This window comes from Bos indicus, chromosome 4 (genome assembly GCF_029378745.1).
Source record: "Bos indicus isolate NIAB-ARS_2022 breed Sahiwal x Tharparkar chromosome 4, NIAB-ARS_B.indTharparkar_mat_pri_1.0, whole genome shotgun sequence".
Classification (NCBI taxonomy): Eukaryota; Metazoa; Chordata; class Mammalia; order Artiodactyla; family Bovidae; genus Bos; species Bos indicus.
In genome coordinates this window covers 93,439,982-93,456,498 of record NC_091763.1, presented here as the reverse complement: position 1 = coordinate 93,456,498, position 16,517 = coordinate 93,439,982, and positions in this window count along the sequence as shown.

Sequence of the window (16,517 nt, the reverse complement as noted above, 5' to 3'; positions counted from 1 at the left end):
GTTTCAGGACGGGATGGAGAATGTTCGGTGAGGACTGGGGAAGAGATTTCCTGCTGGTTCTTTAAAAAAAAAAAAAACATACATATATATATATTTGTTTATTTGGCTATAGGTCTCAGTTGCGTCATGTTGGGGCTCCAAAGCAGGCTCCACAGCACATGGGCTCAGTAGTTATGGCCCACGGGCTTAACTGCGCCATGGCATGTGGGATGTTAGTTCCCCAGTCCCTGCACTGCAAGGATTTTTAGCCACTGGACCCACAGTAAAGTCCTGTTCCTGGTGGTTCTTGAGTGGTATTCAAGGTCTTGGAGAAAGCTCATCCATCCCCTCCTTCAGGCAGGGCAGGATCAACAGTGTCTTCTAGAGACTTCTGAGTGATTTGACACACTCCTGGTCTCCAACTTCATGGTGGTGGAGTGAGAACTGCTCCTCCTCTCCTGAACCTGAGCCACCCTCCACCCAGTTCCTCCAGAGTCTTAACCCCGTTTACATGTCATAACACAGTCCTTCTATCAGGTCCAAGAGAAGCTGTCCTGTGTGACAGTGTATTACAGTACTCAATTTGCTACAAGTAGCTTCTTGATTTCTGAGTCATTCTCACCAAATATTTTGGCATTTTGAGGTCACGCATTCAATGTTGACTCTCTATTTGCCTCTGGGCCCTCCACTTGAACAGAATGAACATGAAAGTATGTATGGGCTATCCATGGGTATCCTTGAGGCTTTGGTTGCTTCCTTACAGTTCCGTTGTCACACTGGATAGAATCTGAAGCATAACTGTTGCAGTGCTCCACTTCTTTCTTTATTCTGTGAAAGTGTTAGTCACTCAGTCGTGTCCAACTCGATGTGACTCCATGTGCTGTAGCCTACCAGACTCCTCTGTCCATGGATTCTCCAGGCAAGAATACTGGAGTGGGTTTGCCATTCCCTTCTCCAGGGGATCTTCCTGACCCAGGAATTGAACCCGGGTCTCCTTTATTACAGGCAGACTCTTTACTGACTGAGCCACCAGGGAAGCCCTTTCTTTATTGTGTTTCTTATTTAACAAGTAAGAGCATCATTTTAGATGGAAAGGATAAAATGGGAAAGGGGCTAGATAAACTACCTTCTCAGAGAAGGAGCACAATCAATTTGGAGTTAAGTGACCTAATTAGCCAAGGACCTTTGAACAACTTAGTCTAAGTTCCATTTGCATTTCTTATAAAGATGAGATATTATCAGTTGTGTTTCAGTACATCAGAAATGAATGTTCTGAAAAGAAAATTAAGATAGCAATTCCATTTACAAAGCCTCTGCTGCTGCTGCTGCTGCTGCTAAGTTGCTTCAGTTGTGTCCTAATCTGTGCAACCCCATAGACAGCAGCCCACCAGGCTCCCCCATCCCTGGGATTCTCCAGGCAAGAACACTGGAGTGGATTGCCATTTCCTTCTCCAGTGCATGAAAGTGAAAAGTGAAAGTGAAGTTGCTCAGTCGCGTCCGACTCTTCACGACCCCATGGACTGCAGCCTACCAGGCTCCTCCGTCCATGGGGTTTTCCAGGCAAGAGTACTAGAGTGGGGTGCCATTGCCTTCTCCTACAAAGCATCTAAAAGAATTAAATACTTAGGAATAAATTTAACCTAGAAGGTGCAAAACTTGTACACTGAAAACTACAAAATGTTGCTGAAAGAAATTAAAGAATATCTAAATAAATGGAAAGACATTCTGTGTTCATGGATAGGAAGACTTAACAATGTTAAGATGTTAATACTACAAAAGCAATCTGTAGATTTAACACAATCCCTATCAAAATTCCAACAGCCTTTTTCACAGAAATGGACAAATAGTTTGATCCTCAAATACTTATAGAATTACAAGGGGCCCTGAAAAGACAAAACAATCTTGAGAAATGATTATTAAAATGAGAGGACTTACATTTCCCAGTTTTAAAACTTACTACAAATCTCCAACAATTAAAACATGATGATACTGGCATGTGCTTTGCTAAGTCTCTCTAGTCGTGTTTGACTCTTTGTGACCCTTGGACTGTAGCCCACCAGGCTCCGCTGTCCATGGGATTCTCCACGCAAGAATACTGGAGTGGGTTGCCATGTCCTCCTCCAGGGGATCTTCCCAACCAGGAATCAAACCAGCATCTCTTACATCTCCTGCATTGACAGGCAGGTTCTTTACCACTAGTGCCACATAAGGATAGACATATAGGCCAATAGAATGGAATAGACAGCCTGAAAATTAACTCTTACTTATATGACCAATTAATTTTCTAGAAGGTACCAAGACTATCCAATAGGATAATGATAGTCTTTTCAACAAGAAGTATTGGGGGAAATTGGATATTTATATGCATACCTTTCACAATAAACATAAAGTTGAAATGGACCAAAAACTTACATTTAAAAGCTAAAACTACAAAAATCTTAGAAGAAAATGGGGAAAATCTACATGACGTTGAATTTGGCAATGATTTCAAGGAATTTCACCCGAATTATAGGCAATAAAAGAAAATATAGACAAATGGCACTTCATCAAAATTAAGGACTTTTGTGCCATTTCAGTAATTGCTGGAAGTCCAACTGGTAGTTAACAGTGTAGAAATGGGCCTGGTTTGGGAAAGAGTAATCTTACTCATTTCAGTCTGCACATGGTATTTCAGGTTTTAGGCTTTTCTGTGCAGTGACAGTTCTGTTTTTATACTAAAGAGTATAGTTTTTCAGAATCATGGACATAGAGAACAGACTTGTTGCCAAGGGGGAGGAGGTTGGGGGAGACATCGAGTGGGAGGTTAGGATTAACAGATGTAAGCTTTTATATATAGAATGGATAAACAACAAGGTCCTACTGTATAGCACAGATTCAATATTCAATATTCTATGATAAACCATAATGGAAAAGAAGATATAAAAAGAATGTGCATAAAGAAGAATGTGTATATATATATATACACATATATATGTATATACTGAATCACTTTGCTGTACAGCAGAAATTAATTCAACATTTAAATTATTAATAACTAAACTATACTTTCTTTAAAAAAAAAAAAAAGGAAGAAAAACAAAGCTAAAAAAAAAAGAATGTAGTTTTCCTCTTCTCAATAAATGGCACCACCATTTACCCAGTTGCACCCAAGGCAAGAACCTTTGACTCATCCTTGACTCTTCTCTTTGAGTTACATCCCACAGTCAATCCATCAGTGTATCCTGTCAGCTACACATTCGAAATATGTCTAGACTCAAATTACTCCTTCTTACCTCCACAACTGTCAGCCTGGCTGCAGCTCCCATCATCTGTCTCCTGGGCCACTCCAGGAGCTTCCTAACAGAGCACTCTGTTTCCTTATACCCTCCTACAGTCCAGCCTACAGTCCAATGTATACCCTTATACACTCCAGCCAGGTGCCAGGGTGATCCTTTTAAAATGTAAGTCGGATCATATCATCCCTGTGCTCAGAACTCTCTAATGGCATCTCACCACATTCAAGGTAAATTCCGAGATCTTATCATGCTGTTGACTCTTGGCAACCTCCTGGATCTCATTTGCCGCTACTCTTTTTCTCTGTGTGTATGTGTTAGTCACTCAGTCATGTCTGACTCTTAGTGACCCCATGGACTGTAGCCCTCTAGGCTCCTCTTCCATGGAATTCTCCAGGCAAGAATACTGGAGTGGATTGCCATGCCCTTCTCCAAGAAATCTTCCCCACCCAGGGATCAAACCCTAGTCTCCCACACTGCAGGCAGATTCTTTACTGTCTGAGCCAATAGGGAAGCCCCACTCTTTTTCTAACTCACTCCATCTAAACATGTTCTTTTTGCTGGTCCTTTCACACACCAAGCAAACACCTGCCTCAGAACCTTTGACTCCCATTCACTTTCATCTTCTCCCTTCTCTCAGGCCTCTTTCAACTATTTCTCCTCAAGAAGGCATTCTTTATAATTGCTCCAAAGAAAATGAAATACTTTTATATGTATCTACCAAAAATATGTGTAAGACCTGTATAAAGAAAATTATTCAATGCTCATGAAAGGAATGAGAGACAACTTAAATCCTTGGAGAGACACACTTGTTTATAGATTGGAAGATTCAATGTAGTAAAGATGTCAATTTTCCCTAAATCTCTAACACAATTCCTACTGAAATCTCAGCAAGTTTCTCTGCAGACATAGACAAGCTTATTCTAAAATTTATATAGAAAGTGAAAGACTCTAGTGTAGCCAAAACAGTTTTTGGAAAAGAAGAATAAAGTGGGAGGAATAATTTGATTCTAAAGCTTACTATAAAGCTACAGTGACCAAGACAATGTGGCACTGACAGAAAGATATATCGATCAATGGAATAGAATAGAGAAGTCGTAAGTATGCCCCCAAATACGCACAATTAATTTTTGACAAAGTAGCAAAAGAAATTCAATGGAAGAGGGGTAATCTTTTCAATAAATGGTGCAGGAGAAATTAGACATCATAAGCAAAACTATGAAACAACCTAAACTTTACAGCTTATACAAAAATTAACTCAAAATTATCTTGTAGGGCTTCCCTTGTGGCGCAGTGGTTAAGTTGTCCTCTTTGCAATGCAGGGGACACTGGTTCAATCCCTGGTCCAGGAAGATCCCAAAGGCCACAGGGCAACGGAGCCTGTGCACCCTCGAGCTTGTGCTCTGCAACAAGAGAGTATCCCTTGCTTGCTGCAACTACACAAAGTCCACACACAGTAACCAAGACCCAGTGCAGCCATTAATTAATTCATTAATCATGCAAATATAAAGCAATAAAATTTCTAGGAAAAAAACATAGGCGAAAATTTTAAAGACTTATGATTCAGCAAAGAGTTCTTAGACTTGATATCAAAAGAATGACCCATAAGAAAAAAAATAAATTGGACCTTATCAGAATTCTTAAAATGTTAGCTCTGCAAAACATACTGTTAAGAGAATGAAAAGACATTATAGACTGGGAGAAAATATTTGCAAATCACATATCTGACAAAGATGTAGAATCTGGAATATATAAAGAACTCTCAAGACTCAACATTAAAAAAACAAACAATTTCATCAGAAAATGGGCAAAACATAGTCTCACAGAAGAGAATATATAGGTGGCAAATAGTCCATCAAAAGATATTCAACATCATTAGTCATTAGAGAAATGCAAATTAAACTACAAGGAGATAATCAGGAATACTTATCAAAATGGCTAAAGTGAAAAACATGATTAACACCAAATGTTGGCAAGGCTGGGGACAAACTGGATCACTCACATATGGCTGGGCAATGAAAATCGATACAGTCCCTCTGGAAACCAGCCCCTCTGAAAAAAGCATACATACACTTACCATACAACCCAAACAATCACACTTCTGGGCATTTAGCCAAAAGAAACAAAGGCTTATTTCCACGCAGGAACTTGTACATCAGTGTTCATAGCAGTTTTATCTGTAATATCTCAAAACTGAAAAACTAACCAAATGTCTTTTAATGGGTGAATGGTTAAACAAACTGTGGTACATCCATACCATGGACACTGCCGCTGCTGCTGCTTAGTCACTAAGTCGTGCCTGACAGACCCTATGGACTGTAGCCCGCCAGGCTTTTCTGTCCGTGGGATTTCTCAGGCAAGAATCCTGGGGTGGGCTGCCATTTCCTTCGGTAGGGGAACTTCCTGACCCAGGGATCAAACTCACGTGTCCTGCATTGCAGGCGGATTCTTTACCACTGCACCATCTGGGAAGCCCACCATAGAACAGTAGTCAGCAATAAAAAGGAATGATATATGTAATGACTTGGACAGATCTCAAGGGATTTATGTTGTCACTGTTCAGTCACTGAGTAGTGTCTGACTCTTCGTGACCCCTTGGACTGCATGCAGCACGCCAGACTTTGCTGTCCTTCACCATCTCCTAGGGCTTGCTCAAACTCATGTCCATTGAGTCAGTAGTGCCATCCAACCATCTTGTCCTCTGTCGCCCCCTTCTTCTACTCCCTTTAATCTTTCCCAGGATCAGGATATTTTCCAATGAGTCATTTCTTCATATCAGGTGACTAAAGTATTGGAGCTTCAGCATCAGTCCTTCCAAAGAACACTCAGGGTTGATTTCCTAAGGATTGACTGGTTTGATCTCCTTGCAGTCCAAGGAACTCTCAAGAGTCTTCTCCAACACCACAGTTTGAAAGCATCAATTCTTTGGCACTCAGCCTTTTTTATAGTTCAACTCTCACATTTGTACATGACTACTGGAAAACCCATAAGTTTCACTATACGGACCTTCGTTGGCAAAGAGATGTCTCTGCTTTTTAATATGCTGTCTAGGTTTGTCATAGTTTTTCTTTCAAGCAGCAAGTGTCTTTTAATTTCATGCCACAGTCACCATCCACAGTGATTTTGGAACTCAAGAAAATACAGTCTGCCACTGTTTCCATTGTTTCATGAAGTGAACCAGATGTTATGATCTCCATCTTTTGAATGTTGAGTTTTAAGCCAGCTTTATCACTCTCCTCTTGAGAACTTCATCAAGAGGCTCTTTAGTTCCTCTTCACTCTCGGCAGTCTTGATTCCAGTTTGTGCTTCATCCAGCCTAGCATTTTGCACTCTGCATAGAAGTTAAATAAGCAGGGTGAAAATATACAGCCTTGATGTACTCCTTTCCCAATTTTGAACCAGTCCATTGGTCCATGTCTGGTTTAACTTTTGCTTCTCTATCTGCATACAGGTTTCTCAGGAGGCAGGTAAAATGAGCTGATATTCCCATCTCTTTAAGAATTTTCCACAGTTTCCATACAGTAAAAAATTAGACACCAAAAATTAGAGACACCAAGGGAACATTTCATGCAAAGATGGGCTCGACAAAGGACAGAAATGGTATGGACCTAGCAGAAGATATTAAGAAGAGGTGGCAAAAATACACAGAAGAACTGTACAAAAAAGATCTTCACGACCCAGATAATCACAATGGTGTGATCACTGACAAAGAGCCAGACATCCTGGAATGTGAAGTCAAGTGGGCCTTAGAAAGCATTACTACGAACAAAGTTAGTGGAGGTGATGGAATTCCAGTAGAGCTATTTCAAATCCTGGAAGATGATGCTGTGAAAGTGCTGCACTCAATATGCCAGCAAATTTGGAAAACTCAGCAGTGGGCGCAGGACTGGAAAAGGTCAGTTTTCACTCCAATCCCAAAGAAAGGCAATGCCAAAGAATGTTCAAACTACCGCACAATTGCACTCATCTCACATGCTAATAAAGTAATGCTCAAAATTCTCCAAGCCAGGCTTCAGCAATACGTGAACCATGAACTTCTAGATGTTCAAGCTGGTTTTAGAAAAGGCAGAGGAACCAGAGATCAAATTGCCAACATCTGCTGGATCATCGACAAAGCAAGAGAATTCCAGAAAAACATCTATTTCTGCTTTATTGACTATGCCAAAGCCTTTGACTGTGTGGATCACAATAAACTCTGGAAAATTCTGAAAGAGATGGGAATACCAGACCACCTGATCTGCCTCTTGAGAAATCTGTATGCAGGTCAAGAAGCAACAGTTAGAACTGGACATGGAACAACAGACTGGTTCCAAATAGGAAAAGGAGTACGTCAAGGCTGTATATTGTCACCCTGCTTATTTAACTTATATGCAGAGTACATCATGAGAAACGCTGGACTGGAAGAAGCACAAGCTGGAATCAAGATTGCCGGGAGAAATCTCAATAACCTCAGATATGCAGATGACACCACCCTTATGGCAGAAAGTGAAGAGGAACTCAAAAGTCTCTTGATGAAAGTGAAAGTGGAGAGTGAAAAAATTGGCTTAAGGCTCAACATTCAGAAAACTAAGATCATGGCATCTGGTCCCATCACTTCGTGGGAAATAGATGGGGAAACAGTGGAAACAGTGTCAGACTTTATTTTGGGGGCTCCAAAATCACTGCAGATGGTGACTGCAGCCATGAAATTAAAAGATGCTTATTCCTTGTAAGAAAAGTTATGACCAACCTAGATAGTATATTCAAAAGCAGAGACATTACTTTGCCAACAAAGGTTCGCCTAGTCAAGGCTATGGTTTTTCCTGTGGTCATGTATGGATGTGAGAGTTGGACTGTGAAGAAGGCTGAGCGCCGAAGAACTGATGCTTTTGAACTGTGGTGTTGGAGAAGACTCTTGAGAGTCCCTTGGACTGCAAGGAGATCCAACCAGTCCATTCTGAAGGAGATCAGCCCTGGGATTTCTTTGGAAGGAATGATGCTAAAGCTGAAACTCCAGTACTTTGGCCACCTCATGCGAAGAGTTGACTCATTGGAAAAGACTCTGATGCTGGGAGGGATTGGGGGCAGGAGGAGAAGGGGACGACAGAGGATGAGATGGCTGGATGGCATCACTGACTCAATGGACGTGAGTCTGAGTGAACTCTGGGAGTTGGTGATGGACAGGGAGGCCTGGCGTGCTGTGATTCATGGGGTTGCAAAGAGCCGGACACGACTGAGCGACTGAACTGAACTGAACTGATACAGTAAAAAGCTTTCTCTTGGTCAAAAGAACAGGTAGATGTTTTTCTGGAATTCCCTTGCTTTTTCTATGACAAAAGATGTTGGTAATTTGATCTCTGGTTCGTCTACCTTTTCTAAATCCAGCTCATAATCTGTAAAATAATCTGTACTTTCTCGGTTCACCTACTGTTAAAGTCTAGCTGGAAAGATTTTGAGCATTACCTTGCTAGTATGTGCTGCTGCTGCTGCTAAATCGATTCAGTCGTGAGCACAATTGTATGGTAGTTTGAGCATTCTTTGGCATTGCCCTTCTTTGGGATTGGAATGAAAACTGACCTTTTTACTGAAAGAAAAAAACAATCTCAAAGGATATGTACTGCATGATTTCATATGTAACATTCATGAAATAATATAATTATAGAGATGGAGAATGAATTAGTGGTTGCCAGGGGTTAGGGAGAAGCACAAACTGGAATCAAGACTGCCTGGAGAAATATCAATAACCTCAGATATGCAGATGACACCACCCTTATGGCAGAAAGTGAAGAAGAACTAAAGAGCCTAAAGCTCAATATTCAGAAAACTAAGATCATGGCATCTGGTCCCATCACTTCATGGGAAATAGATGGGGAAACAGTGGTTGACTTTATTTTGGGGACTCCAAAATCACTGCAGATGGTGATTTCAGCCATGAAATTAAAAGACGCTAACTCCTTGGAAGGAAAGTTATGACCAACCTAGATAGCATATTAAAAAGCAGAGACATTATTTTGTCAACAAAGGTCCATCTAGTCAAGGCTATGGTTTTTCCAGTAGTCATGTATGGATGTGAGAGTTGGAGTGTGAAGAAAGTTGAGCACAGAAGAATTGATGCTTTTGAACTGTGGTGTTGGAGAAGACTCTTGAGAGTCCCTTGGACTGCAAGGAGATCCAACCAGTCCATTCTAAAGGAGATCAGTCCTGGGTGTTCATTGGAAGGACTGATGCTAAAGCTGAAACTCCAATACTTTGACCACCTCATGTGAAGAGTTGACTTATTGGAAAAGACCCTGATGCTGGGAGGGATTGGGGGCAGGAGGAGAAGGGGATGACAGAAGATGAAATGGCTGGATGGCATCATGGACTCGATGGACATGAGTGTGAGTAGATTCCGGGAGTTGGTGATGGACAGGGAGGCCTGGCATGCTGTGATTCATGGGGTTGCAAAGAGTCGGACACGACTGAGCAACTGAACTGAACTGAACTGAAGGGGTTAGGGAGTGGGTGTGGCTATGGCTAGTGCTAGTGGTAAAGAACCCGCCTGCCAATGCAGGAGACATAAGAGACATGGATTCAATCCCTGGGTCAGGAAGATCCCCTGGAGGAGGAAATAGCAAGCCACTCCAGTATTCTTGCCCGGAGAATGTCATGGACAGAGGAGCCTGGCAGGCTACAGTTCGTAGCATGGCAAAGAGACACCACTGAGGTGACCAAGCACACAGGTGGTTATGCAGATGTAATACCAATGATGTGTCTTGTGATGATGGCACAATTGAGTATTTTTTTTGTAACAGTTTTATTGAGACATAATTTATATGTGCATTTTGGTACCTTGATTGTGTTGATTAATCAAGGCTACGCTTAAGATAAAATTACATAGATCTATGGTGCATGTTCTGGAGAAGGAAATGGCAGTCAACTCTAGCACTCTTGCCTGGAAAATCCCGTGGATGGAGGAGCCTGATAGGCTACAGTCCGTGGGGTCGCAAAGAGTCGGACATGACTGAGTGACTTCACTTTCACTTCACTATGGTGCATGTGTGACTGGTGAAATCTGAATTAGCTCTATGGGCTGCACTAATGTCAGTTCCTTGGTTCTGATATCATACTATAATTGCATGAGATGTCAAATTTGGTGAGGTTAGGGAAAAGTGCTTGGGGCTTCCCTGTACATTTCCTTGCAAAGTTCTATAAGTCTATTATAGTTTAGAATCAAATCATTTTTAAAAATCGAGGCCATTTTGGGGAGTTCCCTGGTGATCCAGTGGTAGGGCACTATGCTTTCACTGCTGGAGGCCCAGGGTTCAATCCCTGGTCAGGGAACTAAGATCCCGCAAGCCACGTGGCTAGGCTGCCGAAAAATGAAGGCATTTTAAACTGCCTCATCCAAAATAACACTTCTTCCATCAGGCTCTACTCTCAGAGCTTGCTTTTTTTCCCCAGCCTATATTGCTATCTGACATCACAGCATATGTTATATATATGCATGCTAAGTCCCTTCAGTCATGTCCAACTCTGTGAGACCCCATGGACTGCAGCCTGCCAGGTTCCTCTATCCATGGGATTCTCTAGGAAAGAGTACTGGAATGGGTTGCCATGCCCTCCTCCAGGGGATCTTCCTGAGCCAGAGATCGGACCCGAATGTCATGTCTTATGCATTGGCAGGTGGGTTCTTTACCACTAAGATATAACATACTTTGTATAAATCTGTCCTTTCCAGTAGACTTAGGAAGACAGGAATTTATTTATTCTCCATTGCACACCCATTGCTGAAATGACACCTGGCACGTTATCTTTGTTGAATGAATGCGTGTGTTTACCGACTTTCCTAGAGGTGTATATTTCATTTCCTGTGTCTATACATAAACTGGCCCTTACAGTCTCCTGCCATAAAACATGTTTATCCAGGTATTCACCTCAGACTCTACACTTAGAGGAATTTCAATTGCCTTTTTCCCAACATTTTAATATATGCAATTCTCTAGTGGGAAATAAGCATTTGATCCCATTCTGTTCATTCCTTCCCTTCGCCAATTGGGCCCTCTGGGAATATGTCTTCATTTAGTGTCTTTCTGGGATAGTTAAATCTTCAGCTATGGGAAGAACTTCAGCTAAATAAAGGTCTTTGAATCTGAACGGCATTGACCCTGTGTTCCTCATAAAAAGTTTTAGGAGGTCAAGGCTTCAGACCAAGTTGTTCAAATATGTAAAATGAAGAAATTTTATAAGAAAAAAAATGTGCAAAGAACGATCATTAAGGTCTCAGCCATCTATCTTGTTACAAATGGTCATAATATATTTTATTGTGCATCTGTGGTAGACAAAATAATGTGTCCTAAAGATGTGTGCTCAGTCATGTCCAACTTTTTGTGGCCCTATGGACTGTAGCCCACCAGTCTTCTCTACCCATGGAATTTCTCAGGCAAGAATATTGGAGTAAGGTGTAATTTCCTCCTCCTGGAGATCTTCCCTACCCAGGGATCAAACCCCTGTCTCTTATGTCTACCTGCATTGGCAGGTGGGTTCTTTACCACTAGGGCCACCTGGAAAGTCCTAAAGACGTCCACAACCCAATTCTCAGAACCTGTGAATATGATGCCTCACGTGGTAAAAAGGGATTTGGCAGAAGGATGTGATTAAGGGTTTTGAGATGGGGAGAGAAGCCTGGATCATGCAGGTGGATCCAATCTATTCTCATAGGTTCTTAAAAGCAGAGAACCTTTCCCAGCTACAGAAAACAAGAGAGAGTGGTGAGAATGACTTGATTTGCTGTTACTGGCTTTGACAATGGAAGAAGTGGACTTAGAGAAGCTGGAAAAGGCAAGGAAAGAGATTCTCGCTTGGAACCTCCAGAAGAAATGCAGCCCTTGCCAGCACCTTGATTTTAGCCTGGGGAGACCCATACCAGATTCTGACCTACAGAACTGTATGGTAATAAGCATGTGTTGTTTTATGCACTACATTTGGGGAGAGTTGTTATATAGCACCAATCAAAAACTGATACAGCATCTTACTGTGATTATAGCTTTTCTATTAGCTTTGCTTGTAAGCAACAGAAATCCAGTTGAACTTCCTTAAGCAAATAAAGCGGGCTTTTCTGTGAGTACACAGAGTGTCTCCGGGAATCCAAGACAGGACAGCCGTGGAGCTGCAGAAACATGGCAGGACCACAGTGAAAACTGCTTCCAGGAGCATCCTTCCTCTGCCCCACCCCCAATCTGTCTCATTCTGCTTTCTGCAAACAGACTTTCTCTGTTATTCAGTCCATACGGTGTTGAGAAGCTGAGTCTCAGATTCTTTTTGTCTCCTCTTTCTCCACTAGACCAGTCAGCCCAGGCTGTGACCAGAATCTCATTTTCAGTTCCAAAGTCCCACAGAGGGAACTCTGGCACAGTTTAGGCTAGAGGCCTGTTATGAGTCAAATTGTGTTCCCCTCAAAAGATATGCTGGATCCTTACCCCTTCAGTAGTGCAGAATGTGGCCTTATTTGGATATAGGGTGGCTGCAGAGGTAATTAAGATGAGGTCATACTGGAGTCGGGTGGGCCCTTATCCCAATATAACTGGTGTCTTTATAAGAAGAAGAAATTGGAACACAGACTCAGAAGGAAGAGCACCATGTAAAGATGAGGCAGGGGTTGCAGTTATGCTGCCACAAGCCAAGGAATGCCTAGGGCTATCAGCAGTTGGAAGAAGCAAGTGAGGAAGAATCCTCTCCTAGAGGCCAGAGGGAGCACGACCCTGCCAACGGGGACTCAGAACTCTGGCTCTCAGAACTATGAGACAATAAGTTCTGCTGTAAGCTACCTAGTTTGTGGTAGAGTTGACTCTTGAACAACATGGGTTTGAACTGCACTGGTCCACTTATACATGGATTTTGTTCAATAGATACTTCCTACAGTACCATATGATCAGGGTTGATTGAATTCATAGATGTGGAACTGTGGATCCAGAAGGCTGACCATAAAGTTCTCTGGGGATTTTCAACTATAAAGGATGTTGGTGCCCCAACCCCTACATTGTTCAAGGGTCAACTATACTTTGTTACAGCAGTCCTAGGATACTAACACAGTGCCCAAGCTTGATCCAGTCAATTCTGTCCAGGAGACCAAATCTTACAGTACAAACACAGCTTCTCAAGACTCACCCCTATGGCTTGGGGGTTAGGGGGGCCAGTTTCCAAAGAGGGAAGAATCCTTGTGAGCTGGGCAGAGGCACAAAAAGCTGTCTACTCTAGTTCTCGACTGCTAGAACACATAAGGACATTCTGATTTTCATTCTCATTGTTTGTTTTGCTTTAAAATATTCTTTTACCCTCTGGAATGAATTGCAGTGTATGATGTGAGATATGAATCGAAGTGACTTCTCTTCCATAATGTAATCCATGTGTCCTGACAACTTTTATTAGTGATGACCACTTCCTCTCATCATTGTGTGGCTTCTTGTTGATTAGTCAGTGAGTACGGAAGATTAAAACCATTTCTGGAATCTCTATGCTATTCCATTCATGTGATTGACCAAGTTCCTGGTATGGTAGTAAGGAGACACTAGAGAGCTTGACTTCCAACCTCAGTTCTACAGTGTGGTTACCCCTGTCTGAGTGTTTTATCTATGGCAATTTGGAAATATCTAATTCCTCTTAATGTTTCGGGGGGAATGGGTGGGGGGGCATAGGTTTACAAAATGTTCTTGACCTTTTTTAGAATAACGAACCAGAAGAACTCTCTCTGAACAGATGTGCTGTTGCCCTTTTTTGAAACTGGCCCTTGGCCCTGTTAAAAAATCTGGTCTTTGGAATGGGAACAAGTTAGAAAACAGTTAAGGATTCACCCATCAAATTTTGTAATAAATATGTACCTGACACATAGCAAGTACACAATGAATGTTAGGTAACAATTAGGTGAAGGCCAGACAACACCTATGTCAAACTCTTGCCAATATTCAACAACAGTTCATTCCTACATTTCCTCCATCTTTAAATCATGCATGTAGTGGGAAGGGGATGTGACAAATTGAATAATGGCCACCCCAAAATGTCCATGCCTAATCCCAAGAACGTCTGTTTGCTGCTGCTGCTAAGTCACTTCAGTCATGTCCGACTCTGTGTGACCCCATAGACAGCAGCCCACCAGGCTCCCCCGTCCCTGGGATTCTCCAGGCAAGAACACTGGAGTGGGTTGCCATTTCCTTCTCCAATGCGTGAAAGTGAAAAGTGAAAGTGAAGTCGCTCAGTCATGTCCGACCCTCAGCGACCCCATGCCATGACTGCAGCCTACCAGGCTCCTCCGTCCATGGGATTTTCCAGGCAAGAGTACTGGAGTGGGGTGCCATTGCCTTCTCTGGAACATCTGTATATGTAATGGTAAAAGGGACTTTATAGATATGGTTCGGAGAAGGCAATGGCATCCCACTCCAGTACTCTTGCCTAGAAAATCCCATGGGCGGAGGAGCCTGGTAGGCTGCAGTCCATGGGGTGGCTGAGAGTCGGACATGACTGAGCGACTTCACTTTCACTTTTCACTTTCACGCATTGGAGAAGGAAATGGCAACCCACTCCAGTGTTCTTGCCTGGAGAATCCCAGGGACGGGGGAGCCTGGTGGGCTGCCATCTATGGGGTCGCACAGAGTCGGACATGACTGATGCGACTTAGCAGCAGCAGCATAGATATGGTTAAATTAAGAATCTTAAGATGAGAGATGATCTGGATAATTTGGATGGGTCTTTCTCTCCACTTCTGCCCATCCAGCCGGATTTCCATCGCTCCAACAATCTTCTTCCATTCACTCACCTTTGAAGCCTAGCTTTGCTAGCTATTCAAACTATAACAAACCAGACAGCATGTTACAAAAGCACAGATATCACTTTGCCAACAAAGGTCCATATAGTGAAACCTATGGTTTTTCCAGCAGTAATGTGAGATGTGAGAGCTGGACCATAAGAAAGGCTGAGAGCCGAAGAATTGATGCTTTTGAATTGTGGTGCTAGAAAGAATCTTGAGAGTCCCTTGGACTGCAAGAAGATCAAACCAGTCAATTCTAAAGGAAATCAACCTTGAATATTGAAAGGACTGATGCTGAAGCTCCAATACTTCTGCCACCTGATGTGACTCATTGGAAAGGCTCTGATGCTGGGAAAGATTGAAGGCCAAAGGAGGAGGGAGAGGCAGAGGATGAGTTAAACAGCATCACTGACTCAATGGACATGAATGTGAGCAAACTCTTGGAGACAGTGGAGGACGGAGGAGCCTGGTGTGCTGCAGTCCCTGGGGGTGGCAAAGAGTTGGACAAGATTTAGCCACTGAACAACAATTAGACAGTCGTGTTAACCCCACATGCTTGAGACTAGGGTTATTAAACTGATAGAAATTCACGGAGCAAATTAAATTGAAATGTGAAATAATGATGAGAAACCTTTAAAAAACTGAGGCATTTTCTCTCCCAGCATCAGACCAAAGAGAGAGAAAGCTAAAAAGACACTGAGAAAGGTATCTAGGTAGAAATACTGAATTGCACTATAAGCTCCCGCACATTTAATGCTCAGGGTGTTATAAGCCCTGGTACTTGGTCGGAAATTCCCTACTCCTTTTGTACAAGCCTGAAGGCTAGATAATGAGAGACAGTAAAGACTTAAGTAGTTCGGGTTCAAGAAAGCTGGATTTGAATCCTGGTTCTGCAGACCAGCGTTCCTGGTGTTTTCCTCCAAGAGGCTACAAACGGCCTCCAACCAGGTAGCTCCTCAAAGTCTGTGAACCAGGAAGGTGCGTCACCCCAGCTCCTAACGCGGACTTCTGGGTCCGCATCATCAAGTTAAAGAGCAAAAAAATGCCTCGCTCTGGCTCTATCACAGCGTGCTTTTACTCTTCTCTCCCAGAATAAAAGGCTCTTACTTAAAAAAAAAAAAAAAAAAAAGAAAGATTTTATTTTTTCTTTCCGTTCTGTTACTAGCTGGAGCTAAACACTGGCTGGGGCCCCAGGCGGCGGCTGGAAAGGCGCCCTCCCAGGAGCAGAAGGCTGGCTTAGGGGAAACTGGGGGCGGGGAGACAGCTCGCGATGCTGCCCAGCGCGGGACGGCTTCTCCCATCTTTCCCAGCCAGGCCAAGGCCCTAGCGTAAGCCCCCCGACCGCAGAGCGTGGCGAGGAGACTTGGGGGACACTCACCGGGTAGTGGGGTCACGCAGCCCCACCCCCAAGCCCTCCCGCGCAGCCCTACACTTTCCTCCAGGCCGGGGGGGCGGAGGCGCCCGCCTAGCCGCCGCGGGGGCGGGGACCACCCACGGCGCCGCAAGGC